General features: G+C 52.2%; 1 long non-coding RNA gene across 50 annotated transcripts; it reads left to right on the plus strand.

The window, feature by feature from the left end:
• Positions 1-4: 4 nt before the first annotated feature.
• On the plus strand, positions 5-22,642 carry LOC146542872 (uncharacterized). Of its 50 annotated transcripts, XR_014879537.1 has the most exons (14): positions 2,066-3,017; positions 3,091-3,119; positions 3,216-3,334; positions 3,519-3,626; positions 3,829-4,018; positions 4,096-5,413; positions 5,526-5,675; positions 6,263-7,214; positions 14,655-15,094; positions 15,207-15,356; positions 15,968-18,290; positions 18,403-18,552; positions 19,166-21,725; positions 22,336-22,642. It is a non-coding gene; the product is annotated as an uncharacterized LOC146542872 (long non-coding RNA). The 50 variants fall into 50 exon arrangements; XR_014879539.1 differs by lacking the exons at positions 2,066-3,017; positions 3,216-3,334 and adding an exon at positions 5-2,058 and having other exon boundaries at positions 3,091-3,189; XR_014879536.1 differs by lacking the exon at positions 2,066-3,017 and adding an exon at positions 5-2,058 and having other exon boundaries at positions 3,216-3,626.
• The last annotated feature ends 158 nt before the right edge of the window (positions 22,643-22,800 follow it).

Raw genomic sequence — 22,800 nt, forward strand, 5'->3', positions numbered from 1 at the left:
GGGCTGCGCTGCGAGTGCCGCCCAACTCGGCCAATAAAAGCCAGTCACAATTAGAGATTGACAAGGAGCACACAGCCCGATTTGTCCAGCGGCACTCAGTGAGCTGCTGCACCACCTCCTCGTTATTCGTCTCGCGGCGCTCGCTCAGAACTCCCACAGCTCCATCAGCGAATGCTGCCGTCTATGGATGCAGCGCAGGCAGCAGTCCTTTGCACTGCCCGCAAGCAGACTGTCTGCAAAGCGCGTGCAAAGAGCTGCGAGTAACAAAGCCTGGCCACGAGAACAACGCCATAGGGATTGCTGAGTTTCCCAGGGCAGCTCTGAGCGTTTTTTGCTTTTATGATGAGTGTATAATGAGCAAAGAAAACACCAAAAGGACGGTGTTTTCTCCAAAAATGACAGACTGTTGGTCCAGAGCAGCATCTCTGCAGCTTAGGACCACTAAGCTGCCATCCCAGCACTGTTCTGCTTACAGACAGCGCTCAGGTTCTCCTGATGTGGCACTCAGAAGGCGTCCCTCTGTCGTGCAGCCCTCCCCAGTGCCTGCCAGCCTGTCCCTGTTTGGGCTGGGATGGAACTGTTTCCTTTGGAGCGCCTGATATGACGCTGTGTCCTGCTTCTATCGGTGCCATCCTGCAGGCTGTTGTGCAGAGCGCAGTGCAAGGCTAACTCATGTGAAAACACCCTGCACACACCCACGTGCAATGCACATTCTGATGTTCAACACCACCTCTAAGAAGATCGGAGGGCTGGAGCACCTCTCCTGTGAGGAAAGGTTGAGGGAACTGGGCTTGTTTGGCTTGGAGAAGAGAAGGCTCCAGGGAGACCTCGTTGTGGCCTTCCAGTACTTGAAGGGAGCGTATAAACAGGAGGGGGAACGGCTGTTTGTGAGGGTGGATGGTGACAGGACAAGGGGGAATGGCTTTAAACTGAGACAGGGGAGGTTTAGGTTGGATATGAGGAGGAAGTTTTTCACCCAGAGGTGGTGAGGCACTGGAACAGGTTGCCCAAGGAGGCTGTGGATGCCCCATCCCTGGAGGCATTCAAGGCCAGGCTGGATGTGGCTCTGGGCAGCCTGGTCTGCTGGTTGGCGACCTGCACACAGCAGTGGGTTGGAACTGGATGAGCGCTGTGCTCCTTTGCAACCCAGGCCATTCTATGATTCTATGATCTCTGCATACCCTGTATGCACACATACCTGCACTCACAGCTCTGTGAGCGAATGCCGCTCGCATGACACAGCCAACATGCAGACGGTGGGAAATGTCAGGAGGAAAGACGCCCTGCTACGATCCTTCATTCTCCTCTCTTTAATGAAGGCACTGGGGCACAGCTGCAGCCCCATCCTGAGATGTGGGTCGCTGCAGGATTCCTGGTTTGGACGCTGTGGGGTTAACCCGGAGCCGCAGTCGGAGGGACGCTGCTCATGTGCTCTGGAGATGGAAGATGTGCCAGGAGCCAAGAAAAGACACAGACAGCACAGGGGTGGCGTTCCTGGGCCGGGCGGTGACACGCAGAGCAGTGCCCACTGCCCTGGGACCTGCAGCACTGCAGAAGGGCTCAGGGTGCAGCACTGCAGCGCAGCTCACTGAGGACCTGGGTTCAGCACCAGAGCCCCAGGTGGCTATGGGGGTCCTGGGCTGGCGATGGGGGTCCTGTCAGGGACTCTGAAGGTCTGTGAGATCCCAAGGGTGACCAGAGGTGGTAAGGAAGGACAGCAGGAAAAAATAGAGGGTTCTGGGGGAGCCCAGAGCAGGGATAAAGGGTGCTGTTGGGGAAGCTTCTGTTTCTCTAAGTGGACGAGAACAGAACAGACCGATGCCACTGAGTCTGGGGAAAGTACTGGAGCTTGGCTGCTGCGCTGCTGGGAGGCAATGAGGGAGACTTGAACCAGGAATGGAGCTGGGATGGACTGAAGCAAATCAACTCCTTAATGGGGACAGTGGGAGAAGAAATCCAAGTCAGCTGCAGAAGGAACAGCAAAACTGCAGCATAAGACACAGCAAATGGGACAGCTGTAAGAAATCCTGCCCAAGTGATGTGGGGAAGCCATACAAGGTTGTGGGGCCGTTAAAGGACATCTATTGGAGGGCTATAGGGACACCCTGGGGCAGCTACGGGGCAGAGCCACACCTAGGAGCTGCCTTTACCCAACACACCGCTGGTGGTGGAACTGCTGCTGGCCACGGGCTGTGGGCAGCGATGGGGCTGTTCTGGGCTGCTCTAGGATGGCTCTGGAGCTGCTATGGGGCAGCAATGGGACACAGCCACAGCTCAGTGGGGCTGACGTACCCCCACACGGAGCTGGCGGTGAATCTGCTCCCATCATGGAACCTCTCCCATATCCCCCCACTGCCCTTTTGACCCCCATCTTGCCCAGCAAGACGTGGGCAAGGTGAGGGTCAGGGGATGTTAAAGGCAGCTGATCTACAGCGGCCCCAGAGCCACCCTATAATGTCCCCTGAACAACCCAAGAACAGACCCATCACTGTCCACAGCCTCCTCTGGGTTACGGTGCTGACAGGGCTATGGGTCATGTGGAGCCTTGGGGTCACGCCAAGTTATAAGGGGTTATGGGGTCATGAGGGGTTATGGATCAGGGCTCCAGCTTTGGGCCACAGGGAACCCTAACACCCTCTCAGGAAGAAATCAATAAATGCACTCCAACACTGCCACACATCCCCCATTCTCACCCCAAACCCCTCCCCACGTGCCCCCAGACCCCCTACATCCCTATGCCACCCCATGTCCCCACACCCACAAGTCCCACTGTATGGGGCTGCTGAATCACGGCCTGAACCTTTGATTGATCACCTGAGGTGAGCAATGAGTCAGCCATGGGAGCACAGGTGAAGGCAATTCAGCTGTGCTGCAGGAAGGGGTGGAGCCTGGCTGCACCTCTCCTAGACCCATTTAAGAGCTGACTGCCAGTGGGGAAAGATCTCTCTCTGGAGAGGGGCAGCATCTGAACCTGGGGAGTGCTTCCTTTGGAGTATGCCTTGTTCTTTGGTGATGGAGTGAGTGATTTTTTTTTTTTTTTTTTTTTTTTTTTTTTTCCTCCATTGTGGAGCTGCTCTCTCTCTTTTTTAGCAGGGAACCCTGAGCGTACTTAAGGGCTGGTAGGTATTTGGACCTGGAAGCTGCTTCCTTCACTTGAGAGTGTGGGGGAGTATTGGTCCTTGGAATGGGGTAAGTGGTTTCTTTTTTTCTTTCAGGGCTGTGATCTTGTCTTTTTGGGGGATCGCAAGTGCACTGAAGGGCTGCTAGCTGTAAGAGCAGCATCTGAATCTGGAGACTGCTTCCTTTGGGGTGTGGGGTGAGCCCTTAGAATGGGGTGAGTGATTCCTGCTTTCTTTCAGAGCTGTGAGCTCTGCTTTTCTGGAGGATCTCAAGCTGGATGGCTGTCATTAATAGGGCTATGTGCTAATTGCATCCATGCGGTGTTTTTTAAGGGCATTGTGTGCATCCTTGTTGTGTTTTAAATTCTGTTCTGCGTCTCTTCTGATTTCATTTTGCAGCCTGATGGAGTTGAAGGATTGCCTGGGCTCCTCCAGTCAGTGGTGTGAGATCTGTCCAGCAGGTAATGAACATCATGCACCCCATGTTGGTGCGCTGCTTGTATGCAGGTAGGTTTGCGATGTGATCCGACTCCCCCATGCTGACCATCCACAGCTAGATCAAGTTGCTCAGAGTCTGAGCCAGGCTCACCTTGAAAGGGCCAGCACATCCACCATGTCTCTGGCAACCTGTGCCGCTGCCTCAGCACCCTCACTGTACAAGACATTTTCCTTAGATTTCACCTCCATTTTCCCTTGTTCTTTCCTTTAGGTATTGAAAGGCTGTTACCAGGTTCCCTTGGAGCCTTCACTTCTCCAGGAGGCTGAACAGCCCAGCTCTCCTTGCTTACAGGAGAAGGGTTCCATCCTTCGGTTTGTGTTTGTGGCTGTACTCTGGATGCACTCGCACAGCTCCATGTCTCCCTGCACTGAGGACTCCACATCTGGACGCAGCACTGCAGGTGAGGCCTGACCAGCGCAGAGCAGAGGGATGGGGATCTCCTCCCTTGGCCCGCTGACTGCGCGTCTTTGGATGCAGCCCAGGATACGGTTGGCTTTCTGGGCTGGAAGGGCCCACTGCTGGCTTGTGTCCAGCTCCCACCCACCAGTACTCCCAGGCCTTATGGAGCAGGACTACGCTCAGTCCTTTCATCCCCTAGCATGTTTTGGTGGTGGGTGTTCCCTCATCCCAGCTACTGACCCTGCACTTGGATTTGTGGCCACTGCTCAGCCTGTTGAGGTCTCTGTGGATGGCATCCCGTCCCTCTGCTGTGTCACTGCAGCCCGCAGCTTGGTGTCCTTAGGGTGCACTCAACCCCACTGTTGATGTCCCTGATGAAGGGGAAACCCAGATGCTTGTACAAACTGGGCGTAGAAGCCCTTGGGAGCAGCCCTGCGGAGGACTCGGGGATCCTGGTGGACAAAGAGCTGGACATAAGCCAGTAGTGTGCACTTGCAGCCCAGAAGGCCAACTGTATCCTGGGCTGCATTCAAAGAGGAGCGACCAGCAGGGAGAGGGAGGTGATTGTCCCCCTCGACTCGGCTCTGGTGCGGCCCCATGTGCAGCACTGCGTCCAGGCCTGGGGCTCCAGCACAGGAATGATGTGGAGCTTTTGGAGCAGGTCCAGAGAAGGGCCACGAAGATGATCAGAGGGCTGGAGCACCTCTCTTAGAAAGAAATGTTGAGGGAACTGGGATTGTTTCTGTGGGAGAAGAGAAAGCTCTGGAGATAGCTCATGACAGCCTTCCAAGACTCAAAGGGAGCGCATAAGCAGGAGGGGGCAACGGCTGTTTAGGAGGGTGGATAGCGATAGGACAAGGGGAAATGGTTTTCAAGTGAGACAGGGGAGGTTTAGGTTGGTTATTAGGAGGAAGCTTTTCACGCACAGGGTGGTGACGCACTGGAATGTGTGCTTGAGAGTCACTTGCAGGATGATCTGCTCCATGATCCGTGACCAGCACAGAGGTGAGACTGACATGCTGGTAGTTCCCCGCGTCACACTTTCTATCCTTCCTAAGAGGTGTGCTGTCACCTTTTTTCTCCTCACCAGGGACTTGACCTGACTGCCTCGACTTGTGAAATACCATGGAGAGTGGCTCGGTGACTGCAGCGGTGAATTCCCTCGGAACTCTGGGACTCATCTCGTCAGGACCCAAAGACTCCTGGATGTTTGGGTCCTCAGGTGGTCCAGAACCTGATCTCCCATGGCAGTGTGGGATGGGAAGGGGTCTGTGGGACTGAGGAAGCAATGGCAGTCCCCACCTCACCAAAGCAAAGATGAGGGCTGTGCATAATGAGCAGTTCTCAGACAAGATGGAAGCCAAAATGGTGTTGGGTACCTGAGCCTTCTCTGGTGGTAAGCAACATGGTGCACAGAGTGCAGCCATGTGCTCCGAGCAAGGAGCACAGGTTTGTGCAAGAGGCCCGGATGCAGGGCAGTGCCTTCATGACTGTATTGTGTCCAACAGGTGGCAGCAGAGCTGCGGTGCTCCCAAGTGCCGTAACAACTGCACGGAGAGATGTGTTGGTCTCTGTGGAAACAGCAAGGAAGTGGAATGTGCATTTCCCGGCATGCCCCGGAACCTCACTTTGCTGACTGGTCATTGTCTGCCCAGCAGGTAAGGGCGATGCACAGCCGCCAGCGTTTACCCATTCCAGAGCCCGGCACAATAGGGTTCCCCCAGAGCTCTGAATTGCGCTTCATGGTGCCCAGAAGGCTGCCTATCCTCTTTGTTCTGTGTCTTGCTTGTCTCTGGTCTTGCACTGTTTTCACTATTACATTCTCTTGTCCTCCTATTTTTGTGTTCCTTGCCCCATTCTCTTGGCCTAATGTCCCCTTGGCTTTGTGTTGCCACATTCATGTCGGCATTCAGTTTTGGCGTTCCCTGCCGTATTGTCTGGGCCGTCATCCTTGGCATTTCCTTCCATGTTCTCTTGGCCCTTGCCTTTGCCTGGGCATTCCCTTGCCCTCCTGTTTTTGTGGAACCCGCACCTGGGGCGGGGTGCAGCCCTGCGAGCACAGCTGGGGGCAGTTTGGCTGTGGAGTGGGGCAGAGCCAGGCTCCACCCCTCCCTGATCCCATGTAAGGGCTGGGAAGAGTAGGGGCAGCATCTGAACCTGGGGAGTGCTTCCTTTGGAGTATGCCTTGTTCTTTGGTGATGGAGTGAGTGTTTTTTTTTTCTTTTTTTCCTCCTCCTTTGTGGAGCTGCTCTCTCTGTTTTTTAGCAGGGAACCCTGAGCGTACTTAAGGGCTGGTAGGTATTTGGAGCTGGAAGCTGCTTCCTTCACTTGAGAGTGTGGGGGAGTATTGGTCCTTGGAATGGGGTAAGTGGTTTCTTTTTTTCTTTCAGGGCTGTGATCTTGTCTTTTTGGGGGATCGCAAGTGCACTGAAGGGCTGCTAGCTGTAAGAGCAGCATGTGAATCTGGAGACTGCTTCCTTTGGGGTGTGGGGTGAGCCCTTAGAATGGGGTGAGTGATTCCTGCTTTCTTTCAGAGCTGTGAGCTCTGCTTTTCTGGAGGATCTCAAGCTGGATGGCTGTAATTAATAGGGCTATGTGCTAATTGCATCCATGCGGTGGGTGTTTTTTAAGGGCATTGTGTGCATCCTTGTTGTGTTTTAAATTATGTTCTGCGTCTCTTCTGATTTCATTTTGCAGCCTGATGGAGTTGAAGGATTGCCTGGGCTCCTCCAGTCAGTGGTGTGAGATGTGTCCAGCAGGTAATGAACATCATGCACCCCATGTTGGTGCGCTGCTTGTATGCAGGTAGGTTTGCGATGTGATCCGACTCCCCCATGCTGACCATCCACAGCTAGATCAAGTTGCTCAGAGTCTGAGCCAGGCTCACCTTGAAAGGGCCAGCACATCCACCATGTCTCTGGCAACCTGTGCCACTGCCTCAGCACCCTCACTGTACAAGACATTTTCCTTAGATTTCACCTCCATTTTCCCTTGTTCTTTCCTTTAGGTATTGAAAGGCTGTTACCAGGTTCCCTTGGAGCCTTCACTTCTCCAGGAGGCTGAACAGCCCAGCTCTCCTTGCTTACAGGAGAGGGGTTCCATCCTTGGGTTCGTGTTTGTGGCTGTACTCTGGATGCACTCGCACAGCTCCATGTCTCCCTGCACTGAGGACTCCACATCTGGACGCAGCACTGCAGGTGAGGCCTGACCAGCGCAGAGCAGAGGGATGGGGATCTCCTCTCTTCGCCCGCTGACTGCGCATCTTTGGATGTGTCAATGGTTTACGGGCTGGTTCGGCCCGGTTCCGTGACTAGAAGGGCGGAGGGATCCGCGGATTCTCGCCCCTAGATATAAAGAAAATAGGGGACCCCGAAATAATTGAAAACAGTGTCAACAATCTGAGGTAATACTAAGTGATTTCCTAAATATGGTATCAACAGAATTTTATAAGGAGAGAGAATGTGAAATTGATGGTGGATCGGCCTTACCATAACGCTGAGATGAGAAGCGCAGGCAGAGAAGCGCAGGCAGAGAAGCGAGCATCAGGTGACCTTGCCGGGAGTTATATCTCCTCGCTGACCGCAAAGCCCCCTGGGGAAACGTAGCTCTTCTTCTCCTCTGGACAGGCACCCGGAACTTGAGCATCAGCAGTCAAACCCCCAGTGCATTGCATGATGTTATGATGTGGAATACTGATAATGAAAAATCATGAAACCATGACATTCCACCCCTTATTCCACATCACTACATCATGCTTAATATATACAAACAAAATATAAACACACGCACAAGGAATTACTGACTGCACTCCCTCAACATCAAGTTCCCTTGTGGTACACTTTGAACATCCCCGTTTTCCTGCATCACCCACCAAGTGGACCCAGGTCCCTGGGCAAAAACAGTTCCACGAAGAGGTTTGTCCTTCTCAGAGGCTGGAATAACCCAAACTGCCTTTCCCAACATATTCTTTACATGTATAACAGGGACTTTATCTCCCTCTACGGTATGTAGGGAGCTGGACTGGGTTGGACCACCACGATTGATAGATCCTCTGGTATTGACTAACCAGGTGGCTTCTGCCAAATGCTTCTCCCAGTGCTTAAATGTACTGCCTCCCATTGCTTTCAGCATAGTTTTTAACAACCCATTGTATCGTTCAATCTTACCTGAGGCTGGTGCATGGTAGGGAATATGGTAAATCCACTCAATACCATGACCTTTAGCCCAGGTATCTGCAAGAGAATTTTTAAAATGAGTCCCATTATCTGACTCAATTCTTTCTGGGGTACCATGTCGCCACAGGACTTGTGTCTCAAGACCTAATATGGTATTTCGGGCGGTAGCGTGGGGTACTGCATAGGTTTCAAGCCACCCAGTTGTTGCCTCCACCATGGTGAGCACATAACGCTTACCATTACGAGATCGTGGCAAGGTGATATAATCAACCTGCCATGCCTCCCCATATTTGTACTTTTGCCATCACCCTTCCTCCCAGAGAGGTTTCATTCTCTTGGCTTGTTTAATTGTGGCACATGTGTCACAGTCATGAATGATTTGCGCAATAGCATCCATAGTTAAATCCACCCCTCGGTCTCTAGCCCACTTATATGTCGCATCTCTCCCTTGATGGCCTGAGGTCTCATGGGCCCATCGGGCTAGAAATAATTCACCCTTGTTCTGCCAGTCCAGATCTATTTGGGCCATCTCTGGTTTGGCAGCTCTGTCTACCTGATGGTTATTTTGCTGCTCTTCAGTAGCCCTATTCTTGGGCACATGGGCATCTACGTGACGCACCTTTATAACCATATTCTTTATTCGGGCAGCAATATCTTTCCACAGGTCAGCAGCCCAAATAGGCTTACCCTTTCTTTGCCAGTTGTTTTGCTCCCACTGCTGTAACCACCCCCATAGAGCATTTGCCACCATCCACGAGTCAGTGTAAACATAAAGCATTGGCCACCTCTCCCGTTCAGCAACATCCAAGGCCAGTTGGACAGCCTTTACCTCTGCAAATTGGCTTGATTCTCCTTTTCCTTCAGTGGCCTCTGCAACTTGTTGTGTGGGGCTCCACACAGCGGCTTTCCATCTGCGGTGTTTCCCCACAATACAACACGATCCATCTGTGAATAGGGCGTATGTCTTCTCATTTTCTGGTAGTTCATTATATGGTGGGGCCTCTTTAGCACGTGATATCTCTTCTGCTGGCGGTGTTCCAAACTTTTTGCCTTCAGGCCAGTCCATGATCACCTCTAGGATTCCTGGACGGTTGAGATTCCCCATCCGCGCTCGCTGCGTAATCAGCGCAATCCACTTACTCCAAGTGGCATCAGTAGCATGATGGGTGGAGGGACCCTTTCCCTTGAACATCCAGTTCAGCACTGGCAGTCGAGGTGCCAGAAGGAGCTGTGTTTCTGTACCGATTACTTCGGAAGCAGCCCGAACCCCCTCATACGCGGCTAAGATCTCCTTCTCAGTTGGAGTGTAGCACTCTTCAGACCCTCTGTATGCCCGACTCCAGAATCCCAGGGGTCGGCCTCGGGTCTCTCCTGAGGCTCTTTGCCACAAACTCCAAGTGGGACCTTTCTCTCCAGCAGCAGTGTAGAGGATGTTCTTCGCATCCTGTTGCATCCGTACTGGCCCCAGGGCCACGGCACGGGCTATCTCTTGTTTAATCTGCTCAAAAGCCTGCTGCTGCTCAGGACCCCACATAAAATCATTCTTCTTCCGTGCCCCCTGATAAAGGGGGCTTACAATGAGGCTGTAGTTTGGAACATGCATTCTCCAAAAACCCACTACACCCAGGAACGATTGTGTCTCTTTCTTATTAGTGGGTGGAGACATGGCGCTGATTTTGTTGATCACATCTGTTGGGATGTGACGACGGCCATCTTGCCACTTTATACCTAGGAACTGAATTTCCTGGGCAGGCCCTTTCACTTTGCTTCGCTTAATAGCGAAACCAGCACGCAGAAGGATCTGGATTATTTGCTCTCCTTTCTCAAAAACTTCCTTTGCTGTGTTGCCCCACACGATGATGTCATCAGTATACTGTAAATGCTCAGGAGCACCTCCCTGTTCCAGTGCAGCTTGGATCAACCCATGGCAAATGGTTGGGCTATGTTTCCACCCCTGGGGCAAACGATTCCAGGTATACTGAATGCCCCTCCAGGTGAAAGCAAACTGTGGCCTAGATTCTTTGGTCAAAGGAATGGAGAAAAAGGCATTAGCAATATCAGTGGTGGCGTACCATTTGGCTGCCTTTGACTCCAATTCATATTGGAGTTCTAACATATCTGGCACAGCAGCACTCAATGGGGGTGTGACTTCATTCAGGCCACGGTAGTCCACCGTCAGCCTCCATTCTCCACTGGCTTTACGCACTGGCCATATGGGGCTGTTAAAAGGTGAGTGAGTCTTGCTAATCACTCCCTGATTCTCTAGTTGGTGAATCAGCTTCTGAATGGGGAGCAAGGAATCCCTGTTGGTGCGGTACTGCCGTCTGTGCACCGTTTTTGTAGCAATCGGTACTTGTTGCTCTTTCACTCGTAGCAACCCCACGGCAGATGGATCTTCTGACAGGCCAGGCAAAATAGACAACTGCTGAACACCTTCTGTGTCTACAGCAGCTATTCCAAAGGCCCATCGATACCCTTTGGGATCCTTAAAATATCCCCTTCTGAGGTAATCAATACCAAGTATGCATGGAGCCCCTGGGCCAGTCACAATAGGGTGCTTTTGCCAGTCTTTACCAGTGAGGCTGATTTTGGCCTCCAACATAGTCAGCTCTTGGGAACCTCCAGTCACCCCATGAACATAAATTGATTTTGTCCCTTGGTGACTCGAGGGCATTAGAGTGCACTGTGCACCAGTATCCACCAGGGCCTTATATTTTCGTGATTCTGATGTGCCAGGCCATCTAATCCACACAGTCCAATAAACTCTATTATCCCTTTCCCCCCCCTGGCTGGGGGCAGGGCCCCTCTATTTGTTACCTTCATTGTCTGCAGCAACTGGAGCAATCACCTTTTTGGAGAAGTTCACCTTGGTGGTTGATTTGTCTTGTAACTCTCTTACCCGTGCTTGAAGTACAGGAGTAGGTTGTTTATGCCACTCCTTCATATCTTCTCCATGGTCACGTAAGTAATGCCACAAGGCAAAACGTGATGTGGTCTTACTGTTGTCACTTGCTCGAGCAGGAGAACGTCTTCTTTTGATAGCTGAGACATTAGATGCCACCGGCTGGGAGGAAATCAAGTTGATCAGCCCCTCCAATAGGCTGTTTTGGGAATTCTGGTCCCCATTTGATGTATCCGTTACCACCACGGATTTATCAGCTTCAGGCACGGTTGATAGTTTGTCTATTATATCTTCTTGTTTGTTCTCCATTCTGTCCAGCTTTTCAGCTACTTTTGTAATGGCTGAAACACAAGCTCGCAGAGGGCTTAAATGTAACTCAAAGTCTTGAAGTTTATTAACCAATTCACTTATAAGGGGTCTTCTTTCCCCTCTGCCATACATTGCTGCAAATGTGCTGGCGTACCTTTCTGGTGCGGTCTTTGTGAATGTACGCCACATGTTTGGTGTACACCTGACTCTCTCGGGATCATGCTCTTGGTCTGGCTCGTCAGGAATGAAATCGGGGCTATGTAGCATTTCCACCACAGCATGTTCTCTTAAATAACAGATGCCTTCTTCCATATCAGCCCATTTCTTTTTCTCAGGCATCAGATCATCTTTGAAGGGGTATCTTTCTTTTACAGCTAACAACATCTGCTTCCAGAGGGTAAAGGCCTGGTTCTGGCATGTACTAATACCTCTGTCAATGGCTGAGTCCCTAGCAATGCCACCCAGTTGGCGAGCTTCTCTACTATCCAGCCACACACTGTTGGCCCCATTGTCCCAACATCGAAGTAACCAAGTGGCAATAGGCTCATTTGGGTGACATGAAAAGTCTTTTCTCAGACTTCGAATTTCATTCATTTTCAGAGATCGATCAACAATGGTAACGATATCTTGCTCACCTCTTACTCTTTCGGGACTTCTTGTTGCCCTCATTGGCGTCGGTGACCGTGGTCTTACTGAGGGCCCCTCCCCTGGACTTAGGGGTGCTTCTTGTGGATCTTGGAGCCACCCCTCTGGACCTCTGTCCTCTTCTTTCTTCTCTTCTAATTGAGTCGAGATTCGTTTCATTTTCCGTCCTCTTACAGGGGCAACTGACATCAATTGTGGTGCTTCCTGTAGTTGATCAGGTTGGTCAGTTCCAATGCTCTCATCCTCCAGTTCAGCTTGGAGCCTGTCTCGTTCGATGATGAGAGTATCTAGCTCAGATTGGAGGGTGTCTTGTTGAGATTGAAGACTGTTGAGTTTGGATTGCAGGGAGTCTCTCTCAATTCGGAGGGCATCTCTCTCAGATTGGAGGCTGTTTCTCTCGACCAGGAGACTCTCTCGCTCATTTTGCACTGTTTCCCTGAGACCCTCCTTTTCAATTTCACAAACTCTCTCCCTCTCCAGGATAGTATTGAATAAGGCCCGGTAAGCATTAGCCAGGCCCCAAATAATTTGGGCCTCCTCAGATCTTCCTGAGCCGCGACATTCCTGTCTCAAATATCTGTTTAAATTTTCAGGGTCTTTCAGGTGTTCTGGAGTAAAGTTCCATGACACCGAAGATTTCCATCTCTCTAAAGTCTCCCCCAGGCCTCTCCACATTCCCTGCCACTCAGTATTTACTGCTTTTGGGGCAGACTTCCTCAAAATATAATAAATACTAATAATAAGTGAAATGGTGAGCAGTACATTCACAGAGATTAATAACGTGATCAGGTGAGCATTGAAAATCTGCATAAAGAATTCAAAGGAGAGGCTGGAAACCTGCTTAAGAATCCCCAACCCTGTAAAATTAGCAGCTCCCTCTGGAATGGTATGCCACACAATATGCAGATGCCACATAGTTATTTCCATCCATGTTATCAATTGACTATATATACCTATTGCTCCATAGAGCAAAGTGGTGAACTTAATTAAGGCCCAGTATGTTTTTAGCATTAAGAAAGAAGAGACAGTGGCATGTAGCCCCTTAAAAGGCAGTTTCAGTAGAGAAAGCTTTTTTTTTTTTTCTTTTACAGAAACAAGATAGCAAGGCTCAAAGTTTACAAATATCCTAGAGTATTGGCAGTCCGCCTGGACTTTTCAAGGTCACGCTTTCAGACAGTACTGGTGAAACAGATAAACTTTCCCAATGAAGCTGTCTGAGAGCGGAGAGAGAGATTTGTTCAAAAAGCTAAAAAGCAACTATTGCCCGCATTCTCCACCAAGAATGTCAACGGTTTACGGGCTGGTTCGGCCCGGTTCCGTGACTAGAAGGGCGGAGGGATCCGCGGATCCGCGCCCCCGGAAAAAAAGAAAATAGGGGACCCCGAAATAATTGAAAACAGTGGCAACAATCTGAGGTAAAACAAAGTAATTTCCTAAATATGGTATCAACAGAATTTTATAAGGAGAGAGAATGTGAAATTGATGGTGGATCGGCCTTACAACAACGCTGAGATGAGAAGCGCAGGCAGAGAAGCGCAAGCGAAGCAGTGCAGGCAAAGAAGAGAGCATCAGGTGACCTGGCCGGGAGTTAGATTTCCTCGCTGACCGCAAAGCCCCCTGGGGAAACGTAGCTCTTCTTCTCCTCTGGACAGGCACCTGGAACTTGAGCATCAGCAGTCAAACCCCCAGTGCATTGCATGATGTTATGATGTGGAATACTGATAATGAAAAATCATGAAACCATGACAGGGTGCAGCCCAGGATACGGTTGGCTTTCTGGGCTGGAAGGGCCCATTGCTGGCTTGTGTCCAGCTCCCACCCACCAGTACTCCCAGGCCTTATGGAGCAGGACTACGCTCAGTCCTTTCATCCCCTAGCATGTTTTGGTGGTGGGTGTTCCCTCATCCCAGCTACTGACCCTGCACTTGGATTTGTGGCCACTGCTCAGCCTGTTGAGGTCTCTGTGGATGGCATCCCGTCCCTCTGCTGTGTCACTGCACCCCACAGCTTGGTGTCCTTAGGGTGCACTCAACCCCACTGTTGATGTCCCTGATGAAGGGGAAACCCAGATGCTTGTACCAACTGGGCGTAGAAGCCCTTGGGAGCAGCCCTGCGGAGGACTCGGGGATCCTGGTGGACAAAGAGCTGGACATAAGCCAGTAGTGTGCACTTGCAGCCCAGAAGGCCAACTGTATCCTGGGCTGCATTCAAAGAGGAGCGACCAGCAGGGAGAGGGAGGTGATTGTCCCCCTCGACTCGGCTCTGGTGCGGCCCCATGTGCAGCACTGCGTCCAGGCCTGGGGCTCCAGCACAGGAATGATGTGGAGCTTTTGGAGCAGGTCCAGAGAAGGGCCACGAAGATGATCAGAGGGCTGGAGCACCTCTCTTAGAAAGAAATGTTGAGGGAACTGGGATTGTTTCTGTGGGAGAAGAGAAAGCTCTGGAGATAGCTCATGACAGCCTTCCAAGACTCGAAGGGAGCGCATAAGCAGGAGGGGGCAACGGCTGTTTAGGAGGGTGGATAGCGATAGGACAAGGGGAAATGGTTTTGAAGTGAGACAGGGGAGGTTTAGGTTGGTTATTAGGAGGCAGCTTTTCACGCACAGGGTGGTGACGCACTGGAATGTGTGCTTGAGAGTCACTTCCAGGATGATCTGCTCCATGATCCGTGACCAGCACAGAGGTGAGACTGACATGCTGGTAGTTCCCCGCGTCACACTTTCTATCCTTCCTAAGAGGTGTGCTGTCACCTTTTTTCTCCTCACCAGGGACTTGACCTGACTGCCTCGACTTGTGAAATACCATGGAGAGTGGCTCGGTGACTGCAGCGGTGAATTCCCTCGGAACTCTGGGACTCATCTCGTCAGGACCCAAAGACTCCTGGATGTTTGGGTCCTCAGGTGGTCCAGAACCTGATCTCCCATTCCATGAGGAAGCAATGGCAGTCCCCACCTCACCAAAGCAAAGATGAGGGCTGTGCATAATGAGCAGTTCTCAGACAAGATGGAAGCCAAAATGGTGTTGGGTACCTGAGCCTTCTCTGGTGGTAAGCAACATGGTGCACAGAGTGCAGCCATGTGCTCCGAGCAAGGAGCACAGGTTTGTGCAAGAGGCCCGGATGCAGGGCAGTGCCTTCATGACTGTATTGTGTCCAACAGGTGGCAGCAGAGCTGCGGTGCTCCCAAGTGCCGTAACAACTGCACGGAGAGATGTGTTGGTCTCTGTGGAAACAGCAAGGAAGTGGAATGTGCATTTCCCGGCATGCCCCGGAACCTCACTTTGCTGACTGGTCATTGTCTGCCCAGCAGGTAAGGGCGATGCACACCCGCCAGCGTTTACCCATTCCAGAGCCCGGCACAATAGGGTTCCCCCAGAGCTCTGAATTGCGCTTCATGGTGCCCAGAAGGCTGCCTATCCTCTTTGTTCTGTGTCTTGCTTGTCTCTGGTCTTGCACTGTTTTCACTATTACATTCTCTTGTCCTCCGATTTTTGTGTTCCTTGCCCCATTCTCTTGGCCTAATTACCCCTTGGCTTTGTGTTGCCACATTCATGTCGGCATTCAGTTTTGGCGTTCCCTGCCGTATTGTCTGGGCCGTCATCCTTGGCATTTCCTTCCATGTTCTCTTGGCCCTTGCCTTTGCCTGGGCATTCCCTTGCCCTCCTGTTTTTGTGGAACCCGCACCTGGGGCGGGGTGCAGCCCTGCGAGCACAGCTGGGGGCAGTTTGGCTGTGGAGTGGGGCAGAGCCAGGCTCCACCCCTCCCTGATCCCATGTAAGGGCTGGGAAGAGTAGGGGCAGCATCTGAACCTGGGGAGTGCTTCCTTTGGAGTATGCCTTGTTCTTTGGTGATGGAGTGAGTGATTTTTTTTTTTTTTTTTTTTTTCTCCTCCATTGTGGAGCTGCTCTCTCTGTTTTTTAGCAGGGAACCCTGAGCGTACTTAAGGGCTGGTAGGTATTTGGACCTGGAAGCTGCTTCCTTCACTTGAGAGTGTGGGGGAGTATTGGTCCTTGGAATGGGGTAAGTGGTTTCTTTTTTTCTTTCAGGGCTGTGATCTTGTCTTTTTGGGGGATGGCAAGTGCACTGAAGGGCTGCTAGGTGTAAGAGCAGCATCTGAATCTGGAGACTGCTTCCTTTGGGGTGTGGGGTGAGCCCTTAGAATGGGGTGAGTGATTCCTGCTTGATTTCAGAGCTGTGAGCTCTGCTTTTCTGGAGGATCTCAAGCTGGATGGCTGTAATTAATAGGGCTATGTGCTAATTGCATCCATGCGGTGTTTTTTAAGGGCATTGTGTGCATCCTTGTTGTGTTGTAAATTATGTTCTGCGTCTCTTCTGATTTCATTTTGCAGCCTGATGGAGTTGAAGGATTGCCTGGGCTCCTCCAGTCAGTGGTGTGAGATGTGTCCAGCAGGTAATGAACATCATGCACCCCATGTTGGTGCGCTGCTTGTATGCAGGTAGGTTTGCGATGTGATCCGACTCCCCCATGCTGACCATCCACAGCTAGATCAAGTTGCTCAGAGTCTGAGCCAGGCTCACCTTGAAAGGGCCAGCACATCCACCATGTCTCTGGCAACCTGTGCCGCTGCCTCAGCACCCTCACTGTACAAGACATTTTCCTTAGATTTCACCTCCATTTTCCCTTGTTCTTTCCTTTAGGTATTGAAAGGCTGTTACCAGGTTCCCTTGGAGCCTTCACTTCTCCAGGAGGCTGAACAGCCCAGCTCTCCTTGCTTACAGGAGAGGGGTTCCATCCTTGGGTTCGTGTTTGTGGCTGTACTCTGGATGCACTCGCACAGCTCCATGTCTCCCTGCACTGAGGACTCCACATCTGGACGCAGCACTGCAGGTGAGGCCTGACCAGCGCAGAGCAGAGGGATGGGGATCTCCTCCCTTGGCCCGCTGACTGCGCATCTTTGGATGCAGCCCAGGATACGGTTGGCTTTCTGGGCTGGAAGGGCCCATTGCTGGCTTGTGTCCAGCTCCCACCCACCAGTACTCCCAGGCCTTATGGAGCAGGACTACGCTCAGTCCTTTCATCCCCTAGCATGTTTTGGTGGTGGCTGTTCCCTCATCCCAGCTACTGACCCTGCACTTGGATTTGTGCCCACTGCTCAGCCTGTTGAGGTCTCTGTGGATGGCATCCCGTCCCTCTGCTGTGTCACTGCAGCCCACAGCTTGGTGTCCTTAGGGTGCACTCAACCCCACTGTTGATGTCCCTGATGAAGGGGAAACCCAGATGCTTGTACAAACTGGGCGTAGAAGCCCTTGGGAGCAGCCCTGCGGAGGACTCGGGGATCCTGGTGGACAAAGAGCTGGACATAAGCCAGTAGTGTGCACTTGCAGCCCAGAAGGCCAACTGTATCCTGGGCTGCATTCAAAGAGGAGCGACCAGCAGGGAGAGGGAGGTGATTGTCCCCCTCGACTCGGCTCTGGTGCGGCCCCATGTGCAGCACTGCGTCCAGGCCTGGGGCTCCAGCACAGGAATGATGTGGAGCTTTTGGAGCAGGTCCAGAGAAGGGCCACGAAGATGATCAGAGGGCTGGAGCACCTCTCTTAGAAAGAAATGTTGAGGGAACTGGGATTGTTTCTGTGGGAGAAGAGAAAGCTCTGGAGATAGCTCATGACAGCCTTCCAAGACTCGAAGGGAGCGCATAAGCAGGAGGGGGCAACGGCTGTTTAGGAGGGTGGATAGCGATAGGACAAGGGGAAATGGTTTTCAAGTGAGACAGGGGAGGTTTAGGTTGGTTATTAGGAGGCAGCTTTTCACGCACAGGGTGGTGACGCACTGGAATGTGTGCTTGAGAGTCACTTCCAGGATGATCTGCTCCATGATCCGTGACCAGCACAGAGGTGAGACTGACATGCTGGTAGTTCCCCGCGTCACACTTTCTATCCTTCCTAAGAGGTGTGCTGTCACCTTTTTTCTCCTCACCAGGGACTTGACCTGACTGCCTCGACTTCTGAAATACCATGGAGAGTGGCTCGGTGACTGCAGCGGTGAATTCCCTCGGAACTCTGGGACTCATCTCGTCAGGACCCAAAGACTCCTGGATGTTTGGGTCCTCAGGTGGTCCAGAACCTGATCTCCCATGGCAGTGTGGGATGGGAAGGGGTGTGTGGGACTGAGGAAGCAATGGCAGTCCCCACCTCACCAAAGCAAAGATGAGGGCTGTGCATAATGAGCAGTTCTCAGACAAGATGGAAGCCAAAATGGTGTTGGGTACCTGAGCCTTCTCTGGTGGTAAGCAACATGGTGCACAGAGTGCAGCCATGTGCTCCGAGCAAGGAGCACAGGTTTGTGCAAGAGGCCCGGATGCAGGGCAGTGCCTTCATGACTGTATTGTGTCCAACAGGTGGCAGCAGAGCTGCGGTGCTCCCAAGTGCCGTAACAACTGCACGGAGAGATGTGTTGGTCTCTGTGGAAACAGCAAGGAAGTGGAATGTGCATTTCCCGGCATGCCCCGGAACCTCACTTTGCTGACTGGTCATTGTCTGCCCAGCAGGTAAGGGCGATGCACACCCGCCAGCGTTTACCCATTCCAGAGCCCGGCACAATAGGGTTCCCCCAGAGCTCTGAATTGCGCTTCATGGTGCCCAGAAGGCTGCCTATCCTCTTTGTTCTGTGTCTTGCTTGTCTCTGGTCTTGCACTGTTTTCACTATTACATTCTCTTGTCCTCCGATTTTTGTGTTCCTTGCCCCATTCTCTTGGCCTAATGACCCCTTGGCTTTGTGTTGCCACATTCATGTCGGCATTCAGTTTTGGCGTTCCCTGCCGTATTGTCTGGGCCGTCATCCTTGGCATTTCCTTCCATGTTCTCTTGGCCCTTGCCTTTGCCTGGGCATTCCCTTGCCCTCCTGTTTTTGTGGAACCCGCACCTGGGGCGGGGTGCAGCCCTGCGAGCACAGCTGGGGGCAGTTTGGCTGTGGAGTGGGGCAGAGCCAGGCTCCACCCCTCCCTGATCCCATGTAAGGGCTGGGAAGAGTAGGGGCAGCATCTGAACCTGGGGAGTGCTTCCTTTGGAGTATGCCTTGTTCTTTGGTGATGGAGTGAGTGATTTTTTTTTTTTTTTTTTTTTTTTCTCCTCCATTGTGGAGCTGCTCTCTCTGTTTTTTAGCAGGGAACCCTGAGCGTACTTAAGGGCTGGTAGGTATTTGGACCTGGAAGCTGCTTCCTTCACTTGAGAGTGTGGGGGAGTATTGGTCCTTGGAATGGGGTAAGTGGTTTCTTTTTTTCTTTCAGGGCTGTGATCTTGTCTTTTTGGGGGATGGCAAGTGCGCTGAAGGGCTGCTAGGTGTAAGAGCAGCATGTGAATCTGGAGACTGCTTCCTTTGGGGTGTGGGGTGAGCCCTTAGAATGGGGTGAGTGATTCCTGCTTGATTTCAGAGCTGTGAGCTCTGCTTTTCTGGAGGATCTGAAGCTGGATGGCTGTAATAATAGGGCTATGTGCTAATTGCATCCATGCGGTGGGTGTTTTTTAAGGGCATTGTGTGCATCCTTGTTGTGTTTTAAATTATGTTCTGCGTCTCTTCTGATTTCATTTTGCAGCCTGATGGAGTTGAAGGATTGCCTGGGCTCCTCCAGTCAGTGGTGTGAGATGTGTCCAGCAGGTAATGAACATCATGCACCCCATGTTGGTGCGCTGCTTGTATGCAGGTAGGTTTGCGATGTGATCCGACTCCCCCATGCTGACCATCCACAGCTAGATCAAGTTGCTCAGAGTCTGAGCCAGGCTCACCTTGAAAGGGCCAGCACATCCACCATGTCTCTGGCAACCTGTGCCGCTGCCTCAGCACCCTCACTGTACAAGACATTTTCCTTAGATTTCACCTCCATTTTCCCTTGTTCTTTCCTTTAGGTATTGAAAGGCTGTTACCAGGTTCCCTTGGAGCCTTCACTTCTCCAGGAGGCTGAACAGCCCAGCTCTCCTTGCTTACAGGAGAGGGGTTCCATCCTTGGGTTCGTGTTTGTGGCTGTACTCTGGATGCACTCGCACAGCTCCATGTCTCCCTGCACTGAGGACTCCACATCTGGACGCAGCACTGCAGGTGAGGCCTGACCAGCGCAGAGCAGAGGGATGGGGATCTCCTCCCTTGGCCCGCTGACTGCGCATCTTTGGATGCAGCCCAGGATACGGTTGGCTTTCTGGGCTGGAAGGGCCCACTGCTGGCTTGTGTCCAGCTCCCACCCACCAGTACTCCCAGGCCTTATGGAGCAGGACTACGCTCAGTCCTTTCATCCCCTAGCATGTTTTGGTGGTGGGTGTTCCCTCATCCCAGCTACTGACCCTGCACTTGGATTTGTGCCCACTGCTCAGCCTGTTGAGGTCTCTGTGGATGGCATCCCGTCCCTCTGCTGTGTCACTGCAGCCCACAGCTTGGTGTCCTTAGGGTGCACTCAACCCCACTGTTGATGTCCCTGATGAAGGGGAAACCCAGATGCTTGTACAAACTGGGCGTAGAAGCCCTTGGGAGCAGCCCTGCGGAGGACTCGGGGATCCTGGTGGACAAAGAGCTGGACATAAGCCAGTAGTGTGCACTTGCAGCCCAGAAGGCCAACTGTATCCTGGGCTGCATTCAAAGAGGAGCGACCAGCAGGGAGAGGGAGGTGATTGTCCCCCTCGACTCGGCTCTGGTGCGGCCCCATGTGCAGCACTGCGTCCAGGCCTGGGGCTCCAGCACAGGAATGATGTGGAGCTTTTGGAGCAGGTCCAGAGAAGGGCCACGAAGATGATCAGAGGGCTGGAGCCCCTCTCTTAGAAAGAAATGTTGAGGGAACTGGGATTGTTTCTGTGGGAGAAGAGAAAGCTCTGGAGATAGCTCATGACAGCCTTCCAAGACTCGAAGGGAGCGCATAAGCAGGAGGGGGCAACGGCTGTTTAGGAGGGTGGATAGCGATAGGACAAGGGGAAATGGTTTTCAAGTGAGACAGGGGAGGTTTAGGTTGGTTATTAGGAGGCAGCTTTTCACGCCCAGGGTGGTGACGCACTGGAATGTGTGCTTGAGAGTCACTTCCAGGATGATCTGCTCCATGATCCGTGACCAGCACAGAGGTGAGACTGACATGCTGGTAGTTCCCCGCGTCACACTTTCTATCCTTCCTAAGAGGTGTGCTGTCACCTTTTTTCTCCTCACCAGGGACTTGACCTGACTGCCTCGACTTCTGAAATACCATGGAGAGTGGCTCGGTGACTGCAGCGGTGAATTCCCTCGGAACTCTGGGACTCATCTCGTCAGGACCCAAAGACTCCTGGATGTTTGGGTCCTCAGGTGGTCCAGAACCTGATCTCCCATTCCATGAGGAAGCAATGGCAGTCCCCACCTCACCAAAGCAAAGATGAGGGCTGTGCATAATGAGCAGTTCTCAGACAAGATGGAAGCCAAAATGGTGTTGGGTAGCTGAGCCTTCTCTGGTGGTAAGCAACATGGTGCACAGAGTGCAGCCATGTGCTCCGAGCAAGGAGCACAGGTTTGTGCAAGAGGCCCGGATGCAGGGCAGTGCCTTCATGACTGTATTGTGTCCAACAGGTGGCAGCAGAGCTGCGGTGCTCCCAAGTGCCGTAACAACTGCCCGGAGAGATGTGTTGGTCTCTGTGGAAACAGCAAGGAAGTGGAATGTGCATTTCCCGGCATGCCCCGGAACCTCACTTTGCTGACTGGTCATTGTCTGCCCAGCAGGTAAGGGCGATGCACACCCGCCAGCGTTTACCCATTCCAGAGCCCGGCACAATAGGGTTCCCCCAGAGCTCTGAATTGCGCTTCATGGTGCCCAGAAGGCTGCCTATCCTCTTTGTTCTGTGTCTTGCTTGTCTCTGGTCTTGCACTGTTTTCACTATTACATTCTCTTGTCCTCCGATTTTTGTGTTCCTTGCCCCATTCTCTTGGCCTAATGACCCCTTGGCTTTGTGTTGCCACATTCATGTCGGCATTCAGTTTTGGCGTTCCCTGCCGTATTGTCTGGGCCGTCATCCTTGGCATTTCCTTCCATGTTCTCTTGGCCCTTGCCTTTGCCTGGGCATTCCCTTGCCCTCCTGTTTTTGTGGAACCCGCACCTGGGGCGGGGTGCAGCCCTGCGAGCACAGCTGGGGGCAGTTTGGCTGTGGAGTGGGGCAGAGCCAGGCTCCACCCCTCCCTGATCCCATGTAAGGGCTGGGAAGAGTAGGGGCAGCATCTGAACCTGGGGAGTGCTTCCTTTGGAGTATGCCTTGTTCTTTGGTGATGGAGTGAGTGATTTTTTTTTTTTTTTTTTTTTCTCCTCCATTGTGGAGCTGCTCTCTCTGTTTTTTAGCAGGGAACCCTGAGCGTACTTAAGGGCTGGTAGGTATTTGGACCTGGAAGCTGCTTCCTTCACTTGAGAGTGTGGGGGAGTATTGGTCCTTGGAATGGGGTAAGTGGTTTCTTTTTTTCTTTCAGGGCTGTGATCTTCTCTTTTTGGGGGATCGCAAGTGCGCTGAAGGGCTGCTAGGTGTAAGAGCAGCATGTGAATCTGGAGACTGCTTCCTTTGGGGTGTGGGGTGAGCCCTTAGAATGGGGTGAGTGATTCCTGCTTGATTTCAGAGCTGTGAGCTCTGCTTTTCGGGGGGATCCCAAACTGGATGGGTGTAATTAAAAGGGCAATGTTCTAATTTCATCCTTGCGGGGGGTGTTTTTAAAGGGAATTTTGGGCACCCTTGTTGTGTTTTAAATTATGTCCCGGGTCACTTCTGATTTCATTTTTCAGCCTGATGGGGTTGAAGGATTGCCTGGGCTTCCC

The sequence above is a fragment of the Meleagris gallopavo genome, chromosome 24 (assembly GCF_905368555.1).
Source record: "Meleagris gallopavo chromosome 24, MGAL_WU_HG_1.1, whole genome shotgun sequence".
In the NCBI taxonomy this organism is placed as follows: Eukaryota; Metazoa; Chordata; class Aves; order Galliformes; family Phasianidae; genus Meleagris; species Meleagris gallopavo.